The sequence below is a fragment of the Diabrotica undecimpunctata genome, chromosome 11, assembly GCF_040954645.1.
Source record: "Diabrotica undecimpunctata isolate CICGRU chromosome 11, icDiaUnde3, whole genome shotgun sequence".
In the NCBI taxonomy this organism is placed as follows: domain Eukaryota; kingdom Metazoa; phylum Arthropoda; class Insecta; order Coleoptera; family Chrysomelidae; genus Diabrotica; species Diabrotica undecimpunctata.
In genome coordinates this window covers 6,800,237-6,828,137 of record NC_092813.1, presented here as the reverse complement: position 1 = coordinate 6,828,137, position 27,901 = coordinate 6,800,237, and positions in this window count along the sequence as shown.

Sequence of the window (27,901 nt, the reverse complement as noted above, 5' to 3'; positions counted from 1 at the left end):
GATAAAAATCGATTAAAAAAAGGCTTTACTTTTTTTAATTGGAAATTCTACTGACTGCGCTACTTTTATTCTCTATAAAATGATATGTGTTCGTTGGAGAATTAAATAACGTAACTCTGAATGAAATGCACAAATTTATTTAGATGTTAACAGTTTAGGGTATAAGACTATACTAACTTAAGAATTACAAACTATCCTAAAAGCCTCTCATAGTTCTTGATAATATCGTAAACACCTCGAGATACTCAGCGTGGATGTTTATCATCTTCTAAGTAGTCTGAATATTGAGATAAAACACACACACAGTGGCGTGCTCGCCATAACACACGTATATTGTATATTTTACTAGTGTTGAAAAATTTCGTCCAAAATGATGGAAAAAAGTGAAGAAAACGTTGACAGGTGCTTTTATCTTCAACGCAGCAATACGTTACGTTCGACTTGGGCACCAATTCGAACAAAGGAAGAGCCTCTTTACTGTGTAAGCGATAAATCGTTTAATTTACCATTCGATAAAAGTGCTTCTGTCGAAGAGCCACAAAGTATTTCAAATGGAAATTGGAAAAACTATTGTTACATTTTATCACTGCTGTTTGCCATAATAGTCGGAATAGCATTTGTCACTTACCACAAGAACACAAGTGCTTTAAATAAGGTAAAACTTAAAAAAATATATAGTAATTTACTAAAAAATAAATGAAAATCTTTAATGTTGCTGCTATATTATTTTGCATATCATAGGTAATCACTATATATTTTTTTATTTCTTTATTTTATAGAATCAACTTTAGTTTTATAGTTTTTTTTTGTTTATTTAGAAAACCGCATCGACCAAAAAATAGCCATTAGCGAAAAATTAATGGAATACATTAGGTACAATTACTGCCTTACAATTTGGTTTATTAAATATTGTGGTACTTATTAATGTCTTACAAGAAATTCAGAGTGTTGTTAAAGTTGTAGTTTGCACCTAGAGCTTATAGAAGTGCTCCTGGTATCTTGTTGTTACTTCGTTGTTGATTGTAGAGAGGATATTTACTAGGGATGGGAAAAACCTACCGGTTTTAACCGAAAACCGGTTTTTTTACTTCGCAATAACCGGTTTTACCGGTTGTTTTTTTGTCCCGGTTATAACCGGTTTTTTATTTTTAAAGTAAAAACCGGTTATTAGGTTTTTACGGTGATTATGATTAGGTTAGGTATTTTTTTGGATCCCAATCATAATTATTATTTTCAAGTAATTATTCCAAACAAAACCATAATTCAAATTTTATTTTATTTTATAAATACAGGAGCAAACTGAAAGTGCAAACTCTCATCAGCCAGAAACAATTAAGTTTTATTATATTATTTCGTTGAAAAGGTATTTGTAATCATAATATGCCCATATACCAATATGCCCAGATATGCCCATTATGTCTACTTGTGATTTTAATTATTTTTTTTCTTATAATGGTTTAATTTAGGGTAAACTAAAATATATTAGACGAAAATAAAATTTATTTTTTTAATAAATATACAAAATTTTAGGCGTCCTATATGTAGGACGATGGGCACTTAAGGGTACCTACATTAACTATACACTTTTTGTATGGTATACCAAAAAACATTTGACATGGAGTCCTTTGTCGCATTTTGAACATCTGGTGGTTGTTTTTTCATGGCAATGTGCACAGCGTATTTGCCTATTTTGAGGAATTACCAAATGATCCATATGATCAAACCTAATGTCTAAAACTTTGGTGGATGACTTATGACCTTTCGAATGTGTTCATTTTTTTTTTATTTTGCGTTAATAGCGCAGTGGCTACTCGTCTTCGGAATTTTAGCTGATCTAGGGCCCCACCTCTTTGTCTATGCAACTGTCAAGCATTTTGCAGAGCTACATCAATACAGTATGCTGAAAGCGGAAAATACCATTTCTTGCCCATCAGTGAAATTCTATAAAGGCTCAAATTTTGGTCATATCTGTCTACTCGTCCCATGTTTGCATTGTACAAATTTACCAGATGTGGCTGCGACACCTAAAATATGTATTATAAAATGTCTTGAAACTAAGCATGTTGTGGAAAATCAAAACTAAAGGCGTTTGTACTAATAATCTAAAAAACTATAACTTACAATGTGAGTGAAAGTGAGACAAAATATATTTAAATTTATTCTTTGACAAAGCTGCAGAAACCAGTACATTTTGACAGTCTTTTTCGTCTTTCCAGAACATTCTCCGCCTCGGAACTGGCATATATCCACTGAGTAATAACACACCAATGAACGCTTTTATCTCACGTTTTTCCCGTTTTTTTTATCGCAGTTTGCCCTGCATATCGATTTTATTCGACAACTATTAGGTCCAATATTTTGTCATCAAAAAATAAAGAAAACATATCTAAAGGGGTTTGCAGAGGTATTTCTTCTTCATCGTTACTAAATTCTTCACCATCATACACCAAATCTTCGGTTTCCCATTTATAAATCTTTTTTCTCTATTGTTTTCGTTCTCTTTGATGGCGTTTCATTTTCTTCCACTGATGGGACATCTTTGTCATCTTCTGTATTAGAGAAAATGTTTTGCCTTGTATTATATTTATGAAAATTTATTTCAGCAGGCGCTCTAAGCTGTTTAGCAGGTAGATTATTTTTTATGGTAAGTGCGTCTTCGTCACCAGAATCTTCATCAGTTTGAGAATGCGTGGCATTTTGTGGCGGAGAAAAAGTCAATGACCCAACGTTCTCTATCATATCTTCCTCGTCCTCCATCATAGCCAGAGCATCATTTAGAGAAAAACCCCTGGAAGTGTAAATATACATGACATATGCTAAATTGTTAATATATTTTGTATAAAAGCATGTAATTTACGCAAAAATAAAGTTCTGTATGTAGTACTGTTATGTGCCCAACGTCCTACATGTAGGACGCTGTGGAAAAGAGGTTCAAAAATATATCATAACATATTTGTACATTACTGTTAATCCTATACTACTAAATATACTTCTTTTAACGTTAAAATGCACATCCCAAAATATTATTTATATAGTTTTAAAAATAAAAATTTTGCTTACCTTGCGAAGGAAACACCATACTGGCCATTTTCAAATTTACACAATTTTTGATGTTATCTAGACAAATATTATGGTGTAACTAATAGTCGTTTTATATTTTATTACATGGGGTGGTTCCTAGAGATCGATTACCTGTAGTCAGCATTTAGTTACTGGGCAAGAATGAGACAGGATCGGACTTGCTTCAGGCGTTCTATATGTAGGACGTTGGGCATATCTGGGTTAACCGAAAACCGGTTTTTTTACTTCGCAATAACCGGTTTTATCGGTTTTTACCGGTTATTAGGTTTTTACGGTGATTATGATTAGGTTAGGTATTTTTTTGGATCCCAATCATAATTATTATTTTCAAGTAATTATTCCAAACAAAACCATAATTCAAATTTTATTTTATAAATACAGGAGCAAACTGAAAGTGCAAACTATCATCAGCCAGAAATAATTAAGTTTTATTATAATATTTCGTTGAAAAGGTATTTGTAATCATAATATTTACATAAGAAGTGATCTTTTACATCATCTATTTTTCACACTTGACTCTTGACATTGAAAGTGGGTGAATGGTTGTTTCTAGTTGTTTCTGCCAAGTGATCCGTTTTCAGTCATATAATATAACGTATTTGTAACCTTCTAACCTATACTTTTTTACTTAAAATATTACTTCATATTCTTTTATTGTATATTATTGCAATGTATATATTAATCTTACGCCATATTATATTTAATAATAATCACTAAATATATATTAATAATAAAATAATAAATAAATATAATAATTAATAGAATTAAATGGTTTTATTAAAAATTGTGTTTTATTTATATTGATATTGATGTTCTTTCGATAGTACTAATTTTGATCATATTGATATCGAGTCGAATGAAGTTTCGCAAACTAAAGTGCATTGTAAATGTAACTTTGTAACTATTGGATTAAAAAACCGAAAACCGGTTTTTGTCATCTGATATTCAAACAATGATCAGAAGACATGGTGAATTCAATCACCAAGAAGAACTAAACAGGATATACACCAATATGAACCCGAAATACAAGTTGTATATAAAGAGGCAAGACGTATCGTCAACACAGGACATCATCAGACTAGCGGAAGAATATGATATGGTCCAAAAAGAAAAATACAACAGAAACAATACACGGTGTGACTGGACACAGGCAAATAGTCGTAATAACAAAATACAGAATTTCGACAGACAGACTTGTTGTTGGAGATGCGGCCGCAGAGGCCACAATAGAAGAAACTGCAGAGCTATCGCTGTACTCTTCTGCGGCCATTGCGGAACCCGAGGAACAACTTCCAATAACTGCCAATGTAGAAGCCGACCGGAAAACTCCAACAGGACTGGACAAGAAGGAGGCAACCCAGTCAGCATTTAGAGTCCTCCCTAACAACCTCCAGCTACGCACACTATACAGATCAACGACCCCACACAACGATAACGTTCAGCAACGGTAAAAAGTTAAGAGCACTAATAGACACAGGAGCCCAAAATTCGTTTATAGGACAAAAAGGTAAAAAAATATTGGAACAATGTGGAACAAAAAGCGACAGAAAAGCTTTAAAGATCACGTTGGCAGATGGAAAAACCAGCAACATAGAAATCTGTTTTACAGCAAAATGTTCCATAGACAACGTTTGGAGAAAAGCCAAGCTACATTTTTTACCAAACCTAGCTTCAGAAGTAGTACTGGGAATGCATGAAATAACAAGATGGGGCCTTGATTTATCAAACATCTTAAATAGAAATCGCGTAAGAAGGAGAGAACAATACCCAACCAGTACAGAACACGGATCCAGATCGTACAATGCAGAAAATAACCGAATACCGACCAATTCCAGGGTCAACGAAATACCAACCGCAAGATATCCGCTCCAACAGAGAAGCAAAATATATAACAAAACGACCCACCGACTACCGACCGATACCGCGGTCGAAGACCAGACCGAAAATATACCGACTACCGACCCATACCGCGGTCGACAACCAGACAGAAGATATACCGAACTACCGACCGATACCGCGGCCGACGACCAGACCGAAGATATTCCGTCATACATACCGGAATTCACGAACAGTCCGAAACGAGAGCAGCTCGACATCAGTACTACACTAAACAATACCGAAAAAAAAACAATTACAGGAATTGTTACTAACAGAATTGGAGACATTTAAACAAATTAAAGGAACAACACATCTAACCGAACATACAATAAAACTCAAACATAATTCACCGATCAAACAAAGATACAGGCCCCGAAACCCGGCAATGCAGAAGATCATAAACGATGAGATAGATAAGATGCTAGAAGAGAACGTGATAGAAAAATCCAATAGCCCGTACAGTTCCCCCATCGTCCTAGTAAAAAAGAAGGATAACAAAGGATACAGATTTTGCATCGATTTTAAGAAAATCAACGACATCTCAGAAAAAGATGCCTACCCATTACCGTACATCAATCATATCCTAGAAAAGTTAAAATCTGCAAAATATTTTACCACGTTAGATCTAAAAAATGGATATTGGCAAGTACCACTTTCCGAAGCAAGCAAACCCTTGACCGCTTTCATAGCACCAGGAAAAGGACTATTCCAGTTCAAAGTACTTCCATTCGGATTACACGCCGCCTCCGCTACTTTTCAACGATTACTAGATACAGTAATCGGCCCAGTAATGGAACCACATGCATTCGCCTATTTAGACGACATAATAGTACTGGGGAAAACGTTCGAGGAACATATGGAAAACTTAAAAGAAGTACTTCACAGACTACAGCAGGCCAAACTACGAATTAATATAGACAAATGTAAATTCTGCAAAGAAGAGATAAATTATTTAAGCCATGTAGTAAACAAAACGGGAATAAAAGTGGACGACAACAAGACAAAAGCTATAGTCGAATATCCCGCACCAAAAACCATTAAACAACTACGCCGATTTTTGGGCATCATCTCATGGTATAGGAGATTTATAAAAGATTTTTCACGAACTGCAGCCCCTTTAACAAAGCTACTAAAGAAAAAACAACATTGGACTTGGGACAGAGACCAAGAGGAAGCATTTAACAAAATAAAATTACTACTGACACAAGCTCCAATACTGATCTGCCCGGACTTCCAGAAAAGATTTTTTTTACAATCTGACGCTTCGAACCACGGTTTAGGAGTAGCTTTAGTACAAACAAACGACGAAGGACAGGAACAAGTCATCGCTTACGCAAGTCGAACCCTAACAAATGCCGAAAAAAATTACAGCGTTACAGAAAAAGAACTACTAGCGATCATCTTCGGTATAGAAAAGATGAAACCCTACATCGAAGGATACCCATTTTCAATTATCACAGATCATCAAAGTCTACGATACTTACAAACAATGGAAAACCCTACAGGTAGAATAGCTAGATGGGCAATGCTGCTGCAACAATTTGACTTCGATGTAATTTACAGAAAGGGCTCCCAGAACGTCCTGGCCGACGCGCTCTCTAGAGAACCAGTAGATCTGGTTTGCATAATAAACGTAGAAGATGTAGAACCCGACGAATGGTACAATAAAGCTTTAAATAAAATCAAGACAAATCCGCAACTATTTCCAGACTACTCTATCAAAGATGGACTTCTCTATCGACACTTCTGGGACAAATACGATTTAAAAGAGACAGAGGTATCCAACTCCTGGAAACTATGCATCCCAAACCATAAGAGACAACAACTCCTGGCAGAAAACCACGAGCAACCGACCGCAGGACATCTAGGAATAGCCAAAACAATAACCCGCCTAGCTAGAAAATACTACTGGCCAGGGATGTTTAAAGATGCCGCAAAGTTCGTCAGGAACTGCAAGACTGTCAGCAATTTAAGCCGCAACAAAGCTTAACTCCAGGCCGCATGCAATCTACACAAATTCCGCCACATCCATGGCACACCGTTTCAACCGACATCATAGGACCCCTTCCAACATCCAGCAAAGGAAACAAATATATAATGACACTGAAACAAATATATCCAGGACACCTTTTCAAAATGGGTCGAAGCCATACCGATCAGAACAGCAACGGCAAAAATCAGTCTGTCAGAACTTAAAAGATAAAATCATTATGAGATTCGGATCACCCAAAGAGCTAATATCAGACAACGCAAGAACATACGATAACAGGGAAGTACGAAAGTTGCTAGACGAATTCCAGATTTCTAAAAGAAACATTCCGCCATATTCTCCCCAGAATAATCCAGTAGAAAGAACAAACAGAGTAATCAAAACAATGATAGCTCAGTTCTGCGATAATAACCATAAGAAATGGGACACGAGCCTCCCAGAACTACTATTCGCATATAATACAGCTAAACACGATTCAACGGGTTTCTCCCCAGCCTTCCTGAACTTTGGACACGAACTAGAAATTCCAAGTAAAGTCGTAAACACCCCAAACGACACACAACATACCGATCAAAACATAAAATGGCATAAACTACGAGAAACATTCGAACTAGTACGTACAAACCTGGCTAAAGCTTTTACAACTCAAAGCCATTACTACAACTTACGACGAAGAGAGTGGAAACCCACAATAAACGACAAAGTCATGAAAAGGGAATACCAACTCTCAAATGCCGCCAAAAATTTTAACGCCAAATTAGCACCAAAATTTTCAGGCCCATATACTATAACAAAAGTGTGTTCTAATGTAATATTCAAATTAAAACACGACGATAATAACCGTACAATAACAGCTCATATCAAAGACCTAAAACCCGCATTTACCGATTTCCCTACTCCTTAATCAGTCCAAGCACTTACAGTCAACACCAAGTAGTGACAGTATATTTTAATACAGTTTACAGTTACCTTCAAATACAATGTCAGACACGTTAGAAATATATTACAGTGACATAGAAATGGACGGCACAGTTACGCCGCCACCATACACCGTATCAGAATTAATATCACCATTAGGGAACACACCAAAACCTAACACCCCGGGCAAAGGCTGCGAGCCCCTGATAAAGGCTATTTCCAAATTCAAGAACCTTTTCGATGAACCAACCATGGGCATCACAAAAATTCAGAAAGTCCAGTCAATTCCAGTGTCAATCCCGCTGCTCTCACTAGTTCCGCCGCAGCATAAAGGAAAAAAAAACAGACTGAGACTCCCGAACCAGGTGCTGAGGATAAAAACCAATAATTGAAGCCCCACGAAGGAAGACGTTTTTTTTTAGAGAGAGGAAGACGATTTTTTGTTTAAGAAGACGATATTTATATTTTTTTAGGGCGGACATTTTTTATTTCGATGTATTGTAAATTTTTTTAGGGTAACCAAGTACCTGGCAAGGAATAAAAATAAAAAAAATTTTGTTCCAAAATTTTTTTTTCCCAGAAAGAGGGGGTGTAACGATGAGTCCAAGCCATCACCGTTAAACCAGCGTGCGCGCGAACCAACCCATGAAGTAGGAGTGTATCGACAGTAGAAAGGGCAAAGCTCCGCTATATAAACGGCAACATTTCCTCATAGAGAGAGAATCGACAGGTGTTGACTGAAGGTTCTCTTCTTCCCTACCCCGGCTTGTGGACGTGTTGAGTTCACAAGTTGTTTCCTTTCCTTTTACCGCCGCTATCCGAAGTGCCTGTTGAGCTCTTCACTACCCGTACTCTGAAACAGTCGTGTTGAGACTGTCGAGGAGTGTCCTATTAACCCGAATCACTTAAGGGACGTGTTGAGTTCCTTTCCTTTCTTTGTACCTATCGTCCGCTGTTATTAAATCGATACAACGTTACCGTAAAATTTCAAATACACATTCGCTTGCCGATAAGACTGGTTCCATATGACAAGGTCAAACTTAATTTGAATAAATAGGCCAGGTACTGAGAAGATTAAACCAAATTGTAAATATGTACATAAGATTTTTGTCAATTTAATTTAAGGAAGACAATAAAGTTTTATTTTTATTTTGAACTCTGTCTCTGACTGTCTAAAAGCTACCCGGATAGTGACTCCCACGAGAGGACGTCACAAAAGAATAAGGTAAAACTGATAAATGTTTATTTACCTATGTACATAATTTTTCTTTACAGCCTTTAATACTTATCAACGAGGCCGTGCCACAAGAGACTGTAAGTGAATTTAATAATTTTAACAGTAAATAGTAACAGACATTTGTGATGTCTCTTTATATAGACATAATCTATATTTTTAAAGCAATCGTTTGTGTTTTAAATATCTTCTTTGTTAATATTATTTTGCGTATCATATTCACAATATTTTTTAAAATTTTTTATTATTTATGTTAAACTCTAGATATCCCAAACAACAGTTTCTATCTTTCACTCAAAGCTGTTTTGATATTTTTTAATCTTAATTTTAATCTTGTCTTATAATTTATTTCCAGTCCGCTTTTTACGCCGCATCTTTTGACTGCCTTATATACCATTGGGTTAAATTATTATTGATATAGCTAAGACAGTGAGTTCTGTATAAATAATATCTTTGTTTCTTCAATCAGGAATTATTCCTAAACTTTTTTTGGCTTCCTTGTATCGAGTTCTTTTACTATTATTTATATTAAATCCCACGTGTCACTAAGTAAAGTTATTTTTTTACTCAAATTTTTTTGATATTTATGTATATTTTAACAGAACTATATGCCTTTGGCGTCAATAGTCTTACTAGTTTTTCGTACTTTATACGGCCGTCCTTCATACGTTTAATTCTCTCTGTTGTTTCTATTTCTTCTATTTCAGTCTGAACGGCATCAATCCACTTCCTTAGCCTCCCTACTGTTTTCTTCCCTTGTTCTCTGCTTGCAGAACTCTTACAAAGTTGCTTTCTATTGGCGCTTGTAAAACATGTCCCAATCTTCTACCTCTCTGTGCCCCAATTTTCTGTGTTATTTAGGGTCCCTTATAAATCTTTATTAGCTCCTAATTTGTTTTTCGAACCCATTCCTTTATTCTACCGTAAACTCTTCCCACGATTTTCCTTTCCCAAATCTCTAAATTTTCTTTTTTCACATGCATACAACCCTGTTCTCACTACTGTTTTATAATTTTGAATCTTGCCTCCCCTTTACACGTTTTTTGGCTTCAACAGTACGTTTATTATAATTCTCGTTTTTTGCTACCTTTTAATTTTTAATAATTTTTTTTAGTGCTAGCTTAAATAAGTCTATTAACAGGGGGTCTCCCTACTTTAATGATAAGTCTTCTTCCAGTCTTTCATCTCAGTTTAGGTCTGTCTTTGGTTTTTTTACCTAGTGGCATCCAATCCATTATATCTCTTATCAGATTGATCTTCGCTCTTCTCATTATGTGTCTATACCATCTAGTTCTCTGTGCTTTTATTATTCTATATTTTCTTGACTCATTCATTCTTGTATTTCGTGATTAATCCATTGTCTTGCATCCTCTTCGCTTTCACTCTTCGGTCCTAGTATTTTTCTCATAATCTTCTACTTAAAAATTTTCAGTTGACCTTCTTCGTTTGCAGTTATAGTAAATGTCTTTGCAGCACATACCGCTTTTGGTCGTGTGGTCATTTTGGAGATTTTCATTTTTATGTTTTGGTTTATCTTCTCATCTCTAAATATTTTTTTATTTTTATAAGACTCTGTATTTCCCGCTTGAATTCTACTTTTCATATCTTTATTCTTTACACAGTTTACTTTCTTTATTCTTGACACTTTAATTTCTTTTGTTCTAGTACTCCCAAATATTTGACCGTTTCAACCTCTTCGAAATAGTGTTCTTTTGTTCTCGTATTCCCAAATATTTGACCGTTTCAACCTCTTCGAAATAGTGTGTGTCTATTGTCAGTCTTGTCATTTGTGTCTTTTTTTTTCTTGCTTAGGTTTATATATTTTGTTTCATTTTCACTTATTTCCAGTCCTTTCAGTTAGGCTTCGTTTTATATTTCTTGGAAGACTTTCTTCAATGCCCTGTTATGTTGTTAATATGGTTATATCATCCGCATATCCTATTATTTGTACGGCATTCTTCTTTATGGTTCATGCGTTTGACATTTATAGGACATTCCTTAAAAAAAATAAAAGGTAAAAATACGAGTACCTTTTCATCTATTCGTCATCTAGTAACCCCCACCTATATCTTAAAATTTTTTTTAACCAAACTGGGCTATATGTTAAGTACTCTTTTTGTGGAAAATTTTAAGTAATGAACAAATATTTAAATTTTTTTTTCTTTGACCCGGAAAATTGTGCTATGGATCCAAAACAGTACTTTTGAAGTAAATATATTAATCGTTTTTCGTCAATTTGGACTATGGACGTTTTTCTATTAGTTATTATTAGTTATTTCTTGAGATCAATTTTTAGAATGTGTTGGTTCCTGCGTGCAGCATTTAAACTAAAGAAAAATTCGTTGCAGACAGAAATTCTACTCCAATTTCCAATTTTTTTCTATAAGCTAAGCAGTGTAATCTCGTATATAATCCGGTTGCTTTTGCATGCCTTGTAAAAAGCACTTCACATATCGCAAATCAAGGATTATTTGTCACCATAGCTTTAATAGTTAATTTGTGCACAACATATTCTGAAATTATTTTCTTATTGGCGTGAGAAACTTACAACACTATGTTTATATGGTGTTCAGCTGTAATTTAGAAGCTCGTTGGTTATTCCGCCTGGTCCTGGTGACTTTTTATTTTTGTGTGAATTTATGGCTATTTCTTCTTCCTGAAAACTGATTTCTATTTCGTGTCTTAACCTATTTCAACTACAGTTGCGTCATCTCCCTTTGCCAGAAAATTGTCGGAAAAATTGCAACATTTATTGGTTTATTTATCCACCACGAAATAAAAATCAATTGCATTGGTCTCTTTTGGCTACAAATATGGCAACATGAATAGATATGGAACCGAGTTAGAGCAGTGTTGCATGTAGGTGGCAATCCAATCATGTATTTGGTTGGGTTCCTCCATAGCAAGTAGTTTAGATAGGGCAACAACGGTTAATGAATATAGTTGTAGCTCTAATTGTTAAATTGTGGGTATTATTTTAAACCTGTTCCAATTTTTTTATAACTATTTGTAGTACTGTCGCCAATATATTTAAAATCTGATCCAAAACAGTATTTTTGAAGCAATTTTATTTTTTTTTTCATCAGTTTAAGCTAAGTTTTTCTTTTAGTTAATTCTCAAAATCAGTTTTCAGAATATGTTGCTGCACAATATTCATTTTATTTACTCATTTTATAGTTTCAATTTTAGTTTTAGAGTATTTAAGAGTTTTTTTTTTATATGGGGGAGACATACACAAACAGTAAGATAAATATTGTTTTAATATATTATTGATAAATATTATTGTATAAAGACTGTAAGTTTGGCGTTAGTACATTTTTTAAATTGTCACGCGATTCTTTTGTTCTGGTACACTGGACACTCGACAATTAAATGTTTCACTGACAACCGAGTGTTGCACTTGGTACCTATCGGAGCAGCCTCCTGGTTGAAGATATGCTTGTCGGTAAGGAAGTATGTCCTATTCGGAGTAGGTTGATGATGACTTGGTCTTTTCTATTACTTGGTAAAACCAGTTTGGTTCCTACTTGTCTTAGACATTCCTTGAGTTTGTTGGCAGAGTGATCCCAAGTAGTTTGCCATGCTCTGTATATGTGGGCTTTGATATTTACTTTGTGATCAGTCCAAGGCATTCGATTTATAATTGCAATACTTTGGTCGGTTGTTGCATTACTTGCCAGAGAGTCCACTTCCTCATTACCAATTATTTCCATATGGGAAGGTACCCAGATGAAGGAAATATCTTTTTGTTGTCTGTAGATAAGATAACTTCTTTGATTTTAAGATGTATGGCGTGAGTTGTATATAGCTGTGTTATTCCAAGTAATGCGCTTATTGAATCGATGATGATAACAAATTTGCTTTCATTGATAAAACCACATTTTTTCATGGCCTGGTGAATTGCCGTAAGTTCTCCGGTATATATACAACAATTTGTTGTGATTCGTACGGTAGACTTGACGTTTTCGTGGATGTAGGCTGCAGCATGTCTTTCATCACATTTGGAAGCATCAGTGAAGATTTGATGGGTTATTGGTTATTTGGATATTACATTTTTATAAGCTTGCTGTATAAGAAAAGGATGTGTGGAATGTTTCGGCAGTTCTTTTAGAGACGTGTCTATGTTTGGAAATTTAATTATCCAGGGAAAAAATTTACATGAATAGGCATAGTGAGACTGAACTGTTCTAAATTAACACCAATACGTTTTATTCGCTCAGGAAATTGTAGTTTTTTTTATTGCAATGTTTCTGTAAAGATCGGACGATATATTTGTTCTGCAAAGTAATGTTGAGTAGGTTACGTTGCTTTTGTTTGCTGATATTCTGTCAACGTAATTTAGTGATAGGAGTTGCCTTCATTGGCTTAAGGGCAGTTCATTAGCCAGATCTTGTAAGCTACTTACTGGTGTAGTTCTTGTAGCACCTAAAACTAATCTCAAGCATATAATTTGAATGTAGTCAAGTTTTTTTAAAGATGTTTTGTTAGCAGTATCCTAGCATAAACAGCCTTAGTCTAGTTTACTTCGTATTAGTGATCTGTATAGAGTAAGTAAGGTTGTTGTATCTTCCCCCCAAGAGGTATTTTATAGCATTTTTAGTAGATTAGTTCTGGATTGGCAAGAACATTGCAGATTGTTTATGTGGCTTTCCCAGTTTAAGTTACGTTCAAAAGAATCTCTTAAGAAATTTATTTCTTCTGCGTGTTACAGGACAACTCCATTTAGTGTTAATTGAACATTAGGATAATTTTTTCTTCTACCAAAAATTAAATAACGTGTCTTTTCACTAGAGAATATAAAACACGTGTTTTGCGACCAGCTTTCAATTGAGTGTAGGGTAGTTTGCAGTATATGTGTTCCCAGAGTTACATTGTTTGTGTTTAGATAAATTACTAAGTCATCTGCTTATAGGCTAGCAAATACAGGTAATTTTATTGGATGTATACTAAGTGACAGAGAAATCCGAACACCCAGTTTAAATGATTTTATTTTAATAAAATTTTGTATAAGTACTAAATGAAGCATAATAAGTAAATGATTCAAATTTCAAAATGATTGCATTGCTCTAAAGCCCTTTTACCTTTAATAATGTGTGGATGCACCCCGATGTGTTACGCATTCTCTAACGCGCCTAGGCCTGCTTCTGATCAGTGGTCAATGTCCTCTTGTGGTATCTCATTCCAGGCAACCACCAACTCCTCTCGAAGTACTTGTAGAGTCTGAGGACGACGTTGCAAATTGAACAATCTCCTACCCATGATATCCCACACGTGCTCAATTGGGGATAAGTCGGGAGATCTTGGTGGCCATGCTAACAATGTGACATCATTATGTTGAAAGAAGTCTATTGTGACTCTTGCAACATGTGGTCGCAATTATCTTGTTGGAAAGTTGGATTTGCCAGGGTGTCAAGATAGGGTAAAAAGTGAGGTTCTAGAACTTTTTGGATATAACGCTGCGCGTTCATGTTACCTCTGATGAAGATTAAAGGTGACCTGGAACCATAAGCTATAGCACCCCAAACCATAACTTCAACAGTGTGATGAACATGTCTTTCAACAAAAAACTGTGGATTCCTCCTTTCACCACGTCATCTTCTAACCCTCGCTCGACCATCGTGCATGCCTAAACAAAATCGAAACTCTTCACTAAAGACAAAACTGTTCTATTCCTGATTCCAGGGTGACCGTTCTCTGCACCACTGAAGGCGATTACGGCGGTATTCTGGAGTTAAAGGGAGGACCCAGTGTGGTCGGTATGAAAACAGGCCAAAACTTCTCATTCGTCGGTAAACACTTCGCATGCCAATAGGTCTTCCGTGTTCTGCAAACCGTTAATTTGCAATGGAGCTGGTAGTGGAGAAACGGTCTCTTAAGGCCAATAATCTTAGGCGGCGATCTTCACGGTCTGTTGTTCTACGGCGGCGTCCAGTGCCTCTTGCTCTTTGCGTACAGCCTTTTTGAAGCCATGCTTGACAACATCTAACCACGGTATCTACACTTCTTTGCACTCTAACTGCAACTTTCCGAAAAGAAAGTCTAGCTTCCCGAAGTCCCATTATACGGCCCCTATCAAACTCAATAAGTTGACGAAATCGTACAGGTCTCCGTATTCTAGGCATCGTAACCAATCGTAAAGAATGTCAAGAACCACAATCCGCCAAATTTGGATCTTTACTGCGGCTGAAATATTCATTTTTAGATTTTTAGTGAATTTAAAAACAAAAAGTATAAAAACCGGAATCTCCAGCTGATAAGGCTAAAAACTTTAACTTAAAAAGTTTACTTGAAAAAAAAACAGGTGAAAAAACCTTTTTTTTTTAGTAAGATAAATAAATTACACTAAATTTTATTGAAATAAAATCATTTAAACTGGGTGTTCGGATTTCTATGTCACTTAGTATATAATACTATTTATTGCAATTAGAAAGATAGTAGGATTTAGAGTAGATCCTTGTGGAGTGCCGTTTTGAAGTACTCGTCAGGAAGATGTAAATCCATTGGTTCTAACTCGAAAAGTTCGTATTTCTAGAAAAATTTTAATAAAGGACAATATATGCCCTTGAACATCCCATTCTTGAAGTTTTTTTAGTATAAGATGTCTCTACATTGTGTCAAACGCTTTTCTTATATCAAAAATAAGGTAATCAGTTTTTGGTTGTACAGAAAGGATTCATGTATACTTGATTCAAGTGTTATTAGATTGTCTGTTGTGGATCTACCCGTACGAAATCCAATTTGTCTGATACTTATTAGGTTATTGTTTTCGAGGTGCCATTTAAGACGATAGTTAAAGATTTCTTCTAAAAGTTTGCAGGTACAACACGTAAGTGATATTGAACGATAGGAATTTGGATCGTCTTTTGGTGTAATATATCTTTAAGGATTGAAATTATAGTTGCTTGCGACCATAGATCAGGAAACTCATAGTGAATAAAAATATTGTTAAAAATATCAACTAATATTAGTTTTGCATTCAGAGGAAGATTTCGTAAGAAAAGATGGTAAATCTCATCAGGCCCTGGACTCGAATTTTTAGCACTTAAACAAAATTCTAATTTCTGAAGACTTACTGGTTTGTTTAGTTGATAGCCGCTCTCTGTGATTTGTATATTTGAAAACTCAGTTAGTTTTTTGTGCTCTGTAAAGAATAGGCTGTAATTGGAATTAAGTGCTTATATATCTGCTACTATTTCTGGAATATCTTCTTTGTTTGAATGCGTTTGGTTATTGTATGAAAAAGTATTATTACTGCAGAAATAATAATGTTGTTAAATATTTCAAGATTTTGGTTTGCGTTATTGGTTAAATTAGATTTGTCTGTGTGTTCTTCTATCAGTTTTCGATATAAATCCCAGCCAGCTGACTTTATTTTTCATGTCTGGTGAATTGGAAAAGTTGATTTCTCATTAGTGTTTATGGTTATCGTGATAGGGAAATGATTTCGATCATGTAAATACCCCAATGTGTTTCAGTATAATAAATGAGCTAGCGACAGAATGCATAAAAAGAGATCTATGGCAGAAAATGTACCATTGTATGAATTTAAACTAGTAGATTTGCCAGTGTTTAGTTAAACTAAATTTAAATTATTATTGATATTATTTAAGAGATTGCCACATTTGTTGGTTTTGTTACTTCCCCAAGTATCTTCCCCCTGAGAATTTACGTACATTGGCTCAGAGGATCTGAAGCCGGACCTGGCCACTTAATAAAATTGTATTGCAGCCCAATTACTTGTTTGAAGCAAGAACCCGCAAAAAGTTGTTGTCGATAATCGATAGGTTGAATTGAAATCAATAAAATATTTTGCTTTTTAAACTTCTTATTTTAAGGGTATTAATAATGCAGTTTTGTACTCACAGAATTCTACGATTTTCAGTGCACTGTCACATTTAACTTTAAGTTGCAAACAGTATAAAAATTAGATTATATTTTTAATTTTAACTACTAGTCAGTAACAATTTGTCAGAACCGATATAAAGCTGTATGATCAGCTAGATATCGGGGCCGGACTCTTCGGCTTCATTTTGTTACACATGTTTTCTCTCGATATTTGTTTCATCTTTGGCATTAACTTTGAGCTCTCTTTTAAGTTCTGTTTCTATTATTTATCTTAAAAGCTAGATAAAACAAACAGAAGTCTTACACTCGAACTTTGATTTATATTTTTTAATAAAAAATCTATATAGAATAGAGTTAAACAGATAAATATTTATTTATTTATATAATTTGTCTTTACAGTCTCTAATAGCCGCTACTAAGGGCGTGACACAAAATACTCATGTAACTGAATTTAATAATTTTAACAGTAAATAGTAGCAGACTTTTGTGATGCATCTTCAGACATAATCTAAATTTTTAAAGCAATAGTTTGTGTTTTAAATGTCTTCTTTGTAAATATTATTTTGTGTATCATGTTCACAAATTCACAATATTTTTTTATTAAGTATATTCGGGCGCTTAACGATCCTTCCACTCTACTCAGGAATGTGCATCTTCTTTTGTTTTGTTTTCCTATTAAAGCCTCCGCGTCGTCTTCTTTACTTCTCTGCAAATATATAATGACTAGAAACTAATTGATCGAGAGTAGTCGATCTATGAGAATTTCAATACGCTACTCGTGACAATGGTGTGGCACTAGTTTGGTGACGCCCACCTCAGTATTTTACTATAGGAAAAAAATGGAATACAACATCAGTACAGAAACTTCGCTTTTAAAATGTTTATATACATATATATATATATATATATATATATATATATATATATATATATATATATATATATATATACATATATATATATATATATATATATATATATATATATATATATATATATATATATATATATATATATATTTATATATATATATATATATATATATATATATATATTGAAAAAGTTGTATTTTATTAATTTTATTTTTATTTATAATAAATGTTGTAATTTTTAAAATATGTGGTTCGTTGTTTAATTTAATATATACCTCAGCTAGCTCAATTACGTGTTCTAAGCAATCTGTCACTGTGTGACGTCGACTCTGTAGTCTCCTGGTAGAGTTCAAAAAGAAATTAAACCAAAATTTACTTTAGACTTTCAATAAATGAACCCAAATGAAGCACGTTATTTATTAATATTGAACAAATTTAATATAAACAATAAAATTCGTGTTGCAACTTATGTTGCCTTTAAAAATTTACAAAAATAGGAATCGTATAAATCTTAATGTGGTTTAGTGTCGTGACAATAAAAATTTATTACAAAATGTGGAGACTCTCTACAAGTACCTAAAAACTAAATAAATATTGCAACTTTATAAAGTGTTTAAATGAACTATAAAGAAAAAGAAAATGAACACTTTATTCCGCTGACTTTTAACTTGCATTCAAATATAATCAAAATTTCAAATGATCCCCAAAATTATTATCCAACCTCACTTTAAAACAGTTCTGATTTATTTAAAGAAAACTAACTACTCGCAAAATAATCGGTGAAACTGAATATCAATCCTCTCTTCGGAAGTTAAGGTACGTACTATTCTATTTTTAATTTAATGATCATTAATATTTTCAATTTTTTTAAGGCCTATCGCAATTATGTTAATCCATGAATTTTAATTTTCTCAATTTAAATGACATTTCTGTACTCAAATAATAATTTATAAGTCAAATTGTTTCTCTTACTCTCTGGAACAAATTCTGGATATCTCTGCTGTGGAAACTGTGGAAAAACTAAAATTCTAATTAGACGAGTTAAAAAAAACTCCCGACCTATTCCACAGTTTCAGGCCTCTCCTTCGTCGAAAAATCCTCGTCGGCCTCCCCAAAAAAACCTATTATCCGTTGCTGACAGCAACCAACGTTCTGTTTCTTTTCGTCTTCTATTTTTTTTTAAACCATAAAACTGTCCTGGGTCCTGATTCTAATTGAGATTTCGACTCAAAACATGTCGAAATTAATATGGCGACGTCGAAATGCGACTTTGCGAACCTTGTGGATTTCAGCTGAACTAACCAAACGACGTCACTAGTTTTCGACTTATCGAAATTAATTTTAACTTCAAGAAAGTGGTTGAAATTTCATTTCGAGTCGAAATTAATCTGACATGACTGACTGGACTGGGAGAAGTGAACTTAGGTTCAGTTTAAGTAGGCGGTGTTTTGATCCTTGCAAGGAAAACTGAGGCAAAAAGTATCAATATGGCTGTGTTTTACGGACATTTGCTAGTTTTGGAGGAATTAGAGAGGTTAGATATCCGACGTTAATAACGGAGGATAAGAAGAATGTTACGGGATACTCAAAATTCTTTTTCACTAAGTGATGCTCAATTTAGGCAGCAATTCCGGATTAATAAACAAGCTGCAAATTATTTAATAAGGGTATTAGAACCATATTTGGAAGAAGGTGTTTATGCCTCTAGGATACCCAAAATGTTTAGGGTTAGTATTACTAAGCTGCAGTAAATTTAAAAATATATTAGAATATAACCACTAAGTCAAATCTTAGTGGTTATAACTTAAGGATCTCCCACATCGCCTTTTTTTCTTGCCATCTTTTCTTTCAATTCAAAATATAATTGAGAATGGCCTATATTTATAATTTAACAACTCAAACAAGAAAAAAAAAAAGACGTTCACGTGACGTAAACAAAACAAACATTCAACAAGCGTAGTGCAGCCAATAAACAACAGGGCCAACCCAAATTTTCAGCAGTGTCAAAATGATAAAGTAAATATCCCCAGTTTTAACTACAATCGAAATAAATGAGAATCGCTAGCGATTGTGACTGTCATGGCCTAGTCGCTTTTAAATTTCGACATCGTAATGAAATAGAATCAGGGCCCTGTTCTGACACATTTGTCAATCCACATTAATTTCTCATAATCACTTTAATCACATCTAATTTGGGAATTTATAAAAAAAAAATGTTCAGATATAATACTTATTCTATTACAATGCTAATACAATTTATTCTTTTCATCTCCACATCATTGTAATTTCTTATTTAACAAAACCCCTATTAATTTAGCTCCCACAGACTTGCTTGACAGTTTATTTTCTGACGTTTTTTTAAAATTTCTATGTTTAAATATTTTTTAAGAATTCTTCTTTTTTTTTTGTTCTTTTTAAGGTTTAGACGATTCACCTATACACTAGGCAACTATACTATTTAGAAATTATTAACACTATTAACACTATACCAGGTAAGTCAAAATTAATTTATTTAACAATTTGATGGCTTCATGAAATTCATGAATAGCAAACACATATAAAAATCCATTTAAGTTGTATCCTTTTTAACATATTGAAATCATTTCAACTTCCCCCCAATTTGGATTTTGTTCAGTGCTAACTATCAGCACCTACTAAATCTAAATTCTTACCGGTAAACTGAAATATTTTATTAATATTAACATAACAATAAACTGACTTTTATTAATAAGCATATCTCTTGAATATTTTTTTTTATAATTTACTCTATGACAAATACAGAATTCTCCAAACAAAATCTACAAATCTTTCACTAATTATATCAACTTCAGAATCAAATTTCCAAGTACTTTCCCAATGTCTTTACTTCTTTTCCTGTACTATTTATTTCTTGTACTATTTTCGTAGAAATTCTTATAATTGTTCCCCTATATACTATTTCATATACTATTTCAGTATCTTTATTCATTGCCGCATTATTATTTATTCTTTTTATATCCGCATATAATATTCATTTCATCATGTCTACATATAACTCTCTATATTTCATATTTCAATGTTTCATATAATTCTATTTTTCATCTTATTTCCGCATATACTATTTATCATTATAATATTCCCTATTTCCCAATTTCTACAAAATATCGATTTGTCCATAGTACTTTGCTCATTTATTTATACTTGTAACTCCTATAAATCTACTTGAAAATAAATCAACCTTTTTTGTTTATATAAATTCATCATTATTCTGTACATCTGTTAATTATCCTTCTATTTACAAAACTTATATCTTATAATACCAAATTCGTGTCATAATATTGCCTACCCTTGTATGTTTATTCATAATACTTATAAATTCCCTCTATATTAAATATCCCTCTAATTTTATTAGTTTCTGGATGTCTTAGTTCATAACTGTTTACTCCATGTTCAGTACTAATGACATAAGGTTCTTCAAATGGCAAAAGTAATTTTCCACACAGATTTTCATCCCTTTTAGGCACCTGTAGTGACCTGATAAGTACCTTCTCCCCTTTTTCAAAAGTAACTCTTTTCTTTTTCTTCTTATTGATTCTATTTACATAACGATTAGCATTTCTTATTAAATTTTGGTTCACCTTCTTCATTACTTCTTGAATGTCCCCTGTATTACTGATTTCACAGGGTCTTTCTGGATACTTTCCAGACATTAGGAAATATGGGCATTGTTTGGTGATTCCATGTGGTGTCTCATTTAAAAATCTTTCAACTTGTGGCAAATTTTCCTGCCATAAATAATGTTGTCTAGCACACAAAATTCTTAAGAATTTTACCACCTCTTTGACGTATCTTTCTGCAGGATTAGATGCGGGTCTTCTGATACTAATGAAATTTAATTGGATTTTCTTTTCTTCACAAACTCTTTTTAATCTTGGACTTTCAAAATATGTGGCATGATCTAAGATAATTGTTTCTGGAGTACGTACTTCCTCTATGTATTTTTCTAGATAGCATTTTACGGTTTTTACATTTGTCCTTTCGCTGGGATATAACTTTACAAATTTTATATGTATGTCAATCATTATAAAAATATTTTTGCAACCCTGTTCACTTATGGCTAAATTACTGACAAAATCGATAGCAACTAATTTTAAATGTTAATCCATGAATTTTAATTTTCTCAATTTAAATGACATTTCTGTACTCCAATAATAATTTATAAGTCAAATTGTTTCTCTTACTCTCTGGAACAAATTCTGGATATCTCTGCTGTGGAAACTGTGGAAAAACTAAAATTCTAATTAGACGAGTTAAAAAAACTCCCGACCCATTCCACAGTTTAAGGGCTCCCCTTTGTCGAAAAATCCTCGTCGGCCTCCCCAAAAAAACCTATTATCTTTTGCTGACAGTAACCAACGTTCTTTTTCTTTTCGTCTTCTATTTTTTTTAAACCATAAAACTGTCCTGTTCTGACACATTTGTCAATCCACAGTAATTTCTCATAATCACTTTAATCACATCTAATTTGGGAATTTATAAAAAAAAATGTTCAGATATAAAACTTATTCTATTACAATGCTAATACAATTTATTCTTTTCATCTCCACATCATTGTAATTTCTTATTTAACAAAACCCCTATTAATTTAGCTCCCACAGACTTGCTTGGCAGTTTATTTTCAGACGTTTTTTTAAAATTTCTGTTTAAATTTTTTTAAGAATTTTTTTTTTTTGTTCTTTTTAAGGTTTAGACGATTCACCTATACACTAGGCAACTATACTATTCAGAAATTATTAACACTATACCAGGTAAGTCAAAATTAATTAATTTAAACATTTACTAATCTTTTTCTCTCTTTTATTTCAGAGTCGAACCCACATTGTGATGGCTTCATGAAATTCATGAACAACAAACTCATATAAAAATCCATTTAAGTTGTATCCTTTTTAACATATTGAAATCATTTCAACATATATATATATATATATATATATATATATATATATATATATATATATATATATATATTATATATATATATATATATATATATATATATATATATGTATATATATATATATATATATATATATATATATATATATATATATATACATCCTACTATCATTTTCGCATCGATACATTATGCTTTTACCATCAATTTAGCATCGTCTTGCAAAGTAGCATCTGTATATCGACGCTACTTTACAAGACCTTAATAACTGTTTTCCCGTACGTGTTACAAGAATTTTAACCATCTCATTGATTAGAGTCTTGATACCGTGTTGGTATTTTAAAATATCCGCTTTCTCTTTTTATCCCTTACTGAGTTATATAAGTTTATTCCAGAAAATGTTTGAGTCTAAAATGATGGTACAGTGAAAATATTATATATATTTAGTTCAGGGTTTTACCGTTTACTCGCTGCCATTATATACATGAAAATGTATATCCCACTTTCATTATCAATCATTTTAGCATCAGAAATTTGGCATCGTTGTTGAATATAATATTACCCACGACGAAATAGTAAATTTAAGAATATATATATATATTTTTTTCATCTACAAATCATTCTGGCATCATGTTTGGTTAAAAGTAACGGGTTATGATATATTGCAACTACCTATTGTATCTTCGCTCCAATTCGTCCAGTCGCGACGTACAGCACCTCAAATGATAGGATTTAACCAATAAAATACAATAAGACAGAAAAATCAAATATAGCAGCATGTCAAAAAGGCCTTAATTATATATCTTCATTTCTATAAGTCCAATCGTGACGTACAGTATCTCAAATGACAGGATTTAACCAATTAAAACCAATGAAATAAAAAAATTAAATACAGCAACATGTCCAAAGGGCCGTAGTAACGTATCTTCGGTCCTATAAGTCCAATCGTGACGTATAGTACCTCTAATGATAGGATTTAACATAAATAATACAATGGGACAGAAAAATCAAATGCAGAACAATGTCAAAAGGGCCTTAGTTGTGTATCTTTAGTTCTATTACTCCAATCATGACGTGCAGTACCTCAAATGAAAGGATTTGACAAATAAAATACAATGAGGTATAAAAATTTAATGGAGTAGCATGTCAAAATGGCCTTAGTTATGTATCTTCGGTCCTATTAGTCCAATCGTGACGTACGATACCTCAAATGATAGCACTTAACCAATAGAATACAATGACATAGAAATCAAATACAGCATCACGTCAAAAAGGCCTTAGTTACGTATCTTTGTTTTTAGTGGCCCAATCGTGACGTACAGTACCTCAAATGATAGGATTTAACCAATCGAATACAATAAGATAGAAAAATAAAATACATCAGCTTGCCAAAAGGGCCTTAGTTATGTATCTGCGGTCCTATTAGTCCAATCATAACGTTTCGTACCTTAAATGATAGAATTTAACTAATATAATACAATGAGATATAAAAATTAAATAGAGTAGCTTGGCAAAAGGGCCTTAGTTATGTATCTTCGATCCTATTAGTCCAATCGTGACGTAAAGTACCTCAAATGGTACCATTTAACTAATAGAATACTACGACGTACAAATCAAATACATCAACACTAAAAGGACTATAGGTATATATCTTTGCTCCTATATATGTTATGTCAAAAGAGGCTTAGTTGCGTAAACGAATTAACGCACAGAAGTGTGTGGCATATTACGTGACAGGATTATTAGCGAATACCATACGATTACGTCATACATCTCTTTGCATACGTCCACTTTTAGTTAACTACTTAGTATGTATTCAGTACTTTGCTTTACGGTTGTTGAGGCATTAACTCTTAAACAGAAGAATGTTAAAAATCTTGAAAGCTTTGAGATGTGGTGCTACCGCCGTATACTAAAAATAAGTCGGGTGGATAAAATTACAAATGAAGAGGTAATACGCAGAATAAATAACGATCCAGAAGTTATACTGAATATAAAAAAGAGAAAACTTGAATAGTTTGGCCACCTGATGAGAGGACAAAAGTACACATTCCTACAAAATATAATGCATGGAAAAATCCAAGGACGCAGAAATCCAGGCCGTAGAAGAATGTCCTGGATGAGAAATTTAAGAGAGTGGTTTGGCTGTACCACTAACGAATTATTCAAAACAGCAGTAAATAAAATTAGAATCGCCCTAATGATATCCAATCTGCGATAGCAGAGGCACTCAAAGAAGAAGATATGATAAACTCGAAAAATCTCCAACGTTCACTGTTAGACATATGCCTCCCATTTAGTATACACATTTACTGCTCCTTGACGCTGTGACGAGAATGAGATAGGATTTAACAAATAGAATGACAGAAAACTAAAAAAGACAATGTGTCAAACGTGGAATGCGTCGCAGAACGTGAAATATTAGCGTAAAATTATATGATGCCATAGACGGTTCTTTAATACCCAGCAAACTCGCTTTGTAAAGTTACATAGCAGGGATCTGTGCGAGAAAAAGTCGATCATTCGTTTTATAACCCAAAGGGGACCATAAAATATTCAACGTTAAAATTTGACATAATGTAACGGTATGACAAATCTTTTTTCTCCCGCATGTGCTTGCCTGTGTACCTATACAAGGGGAGTCGTGCATAACCTTTAAGTTGATCGTAATACATGCAATAAAACATAAATGCACATAAAACTGCAACAACAAGTATGTTGACGACTTGGGTTAGTATATACAGTGCATTCCGTACGTTTTTTAAACATGGTTAGGAAATTGTTGACTGGAGGCTATTAAAGAAGTTCTTAAAATAATTGCGGGTCACCTCCTTTTCTGTAAATGGAGTGAATATTGTTATCGATTTAATTTTTTTCTTCAGTTGAATAATTCCTGCTGGTATTTGGTCTAAGCTTACTTCTTTTTCTCATTCAAACTGTTTCATAGCTAATTTTACTTCCTCTTTATAGTGCCCTGTTCACCTGTTTTGGTAATTTCGGCCTATTTCATCTCTTATAACATAAAACAGTTGTTTCAGATATCTTTATCGCGTTTCCTTTTTTTTATGGATGAATATGCTGCCGTTTTCATCTCCTACTATTTCATATGGAGCTACACGATTAACAATTCCAAATCAAGAAAAGACAAATAACACTCCGAATTATACTATACAACTAATAGTCGAAAAATAAAGAGCAAGAGGTAGATAATCAGACAATTAAGATGAGCGCTACATGATGTACGCAATGCCACATTTGAACACTACATTAGTACATTGTCTAAAGAAGATAATTCACTATGGATAGCAACAAAACACTTAAAGAGACCTGATCAATACAACCCACCAATTAAGAAAGATGACGTTAGTTGAGGGAGATCAGACCAGGAAAAAATGTCAACATTTTCAGAATACCAGATAATAATAATCAAGCAATAGAACACTGAAAACTTTTGTTTTTAACTGTACGCCTGTGAATGACTTATTATTTTTTAAATAACACTTAATATTGCACTTTTTTATTGTATTTTTTTCATCTTTCAAGATAATTCTTATAGGAATATATTTATTTATAACATACGGTCTTATGGGAACAAGAGTTGCAGTAAAAGATTTTTCTAAATATAGAATGTAAACCATATTTCTAATATATTTGTGAAAAAGAACCAGTTTATAATATTCCGGACGACGTAATAAAACCTTATTTTAGACTATTGGTCGATGAATTGAAATCATTGTTCAAGAAACGAATTATTCATGTGCAGATGTTTTACTATAAAAACATGTACAACCAAAATCTCGATTAAAAAAATTGCAACCAGTTACTCACGATGAAACTTAACCCCATTATTGATTTTACAAGTAATAAAATGGGTCGACAAAAGACCAGTTTTAATCCTTACAACATTTAAACATAATAGTTATATCTTGGTTTAATCAGATGAAAAGAAAAATTATACACAAGTACTAAAACCACAAACTATTCTCGATTATAACTTGGTAAAAAAGAGTGTTGATTTTAGTGATTAAGTGGCTTCTTACCAAAGCCCAATACGCAAAATTCTGAAGTGGTACCGGAAAGTGGCAGTGGAATTAATATTTAATACCGCATTTAATACCGCAGTAGTAAATGCTTAGTTGCTAAATAATAGAAAACGTAAAAAAGCGACAACCTATCCTTGAGTTCAGACTGGAGTTCGCGAAGGCATTTGCAAATAAAGAAATGTTGTAACCCTCACGAACAGTTACACCCAAAAATACCATCTCAGGCAAAGCGATGTAGATAATACAAAGAGAAGAAAGTGTACAAGATGTAACAAAATTTTAAGAAGAAGCATGACTAGTAGAAAGGACAATAGAAAAGTTAAAAAAGTTAAAACATACTCTGAAGAATGTGATGGCAAAACTGGAATATGTCTAGTGTGCTTCAATGGAGCACATTAAAAAACAATTTTACTTATACAGGAACTATTATTGAGTAAAAACGTATTATACCTCAAGTGGCCTTATAGTATTGGAAATCGTAAGTTGATAGTTTTAGTAGAACATTTTAATTGTTAATTACCTCCGTAAAAGTGAGTTATAGTATTTATAAAAAGATGGATGTAAATAATATGCCTTCGACATCTAAAAAAGCTAAATGTGAATATAAACGTAGATTGACCACTGCTGAATTACAATCATTGTTAGAAGCATCTGGCGAGGACGATGTAGATTAAATGAATGGTGGAAGTGACTCTGATTGACTCTGACGAAATATTTGCACAAAGTCGGTCAGAAATATCGAGGATTGCGTTTTGGAAAGAAACAACACAAACAGAATTTAAGACTTTTCTCGGACTTATGTTCCATATGGGGACAATTAAGATGAACCGTCTGAATGACTACTAAAAAAGTATGGGTAACTTCTATAATAGTGTTGACTTGACTAGATAATTGCTCATAGCCCATATTAAGAAATAAGCGAATAGATAATCCTCACTTGTCAAAGAAACTGAAAAAACGTGAAGTGGTCTAAAAACTAAAAAGTCCCCTATTCAAACTGGTTTTTAATAAAAAATTTAATAATATGTTAAAGTTTTTTTAATATACCCTAAAACTAAAAGCGAAAAGAATCGATTGCAAGTTACAAAATACTTGTAGAGTCATACT